The sequence below is a fragment of the Camelina sativa genome, unplaced genomic scaffold (assembly GCF_000633955.1).
Source record: "Camelina sativa cultivar DH55 unplaced genomic scaffold, Cs unpScaffold10213, whole genome shotgun sequence".
Classification (NCBI taxonomy): Eukaryota; Viridiplantae; Streptophyta; class Magnoliopsida; order Brassicales; family Brassicaceae; genus Camelina; species Camelina sativa.
Window position 1 is genome coordinate 1 of NW_010931265.1, and position 392 is coordinate 392.

At 37.5% G+C, this 392-nt stretch overlaps 1 long non-coding RNA gene across 1 annotated transcript; it reads left to right on the top strand.

The window, feature by feature from the left end:
- Positions 1 to 392, top strand: LOC104775213. The gene is made up of 3 exons (XR_765767.2): positions 1 to 43; positions 143 to 201; positions 318 to 392. It is a non-coding gene; the product is annotated as an uncharacterized LOC104775213 (long non-coding RNA).

Sequence of the window (392 nt, forward strand, 5' to 3'; positions counted from 1 at the left end):
TGCTGCTTCCTCACCTGATCTATACAGAATCAATTTGGAGCAGGTACTTTTCAATGAATTTATTGTTGTTTTTTTAGTCCTGTGACTTACATCAGTCTTTGTTGGTGAATGACTTTGTGGGTTTTGCCGTCTTTATCTTTAGGGAAGGTTTCTCTCTCCTCTCAGTACTCAATCCCCAGCGCTTAATGTTGTTTCTCGAAGGTCTGTATACTTAAATGTCATTTCTTTTATAATTTTTCTTGATTTGATCTAAGAGAAGATTCAGTTGTGGTGTTCTATAGTATTATTGCTTATGTTTGAGCTCTATTACTTTCCAGCACCCTCCATGGATTAGTCGCTTGTGGTGGTGAAGATGGTGCCGTGGAATTTTTTGATACGAGAACTAAATCATC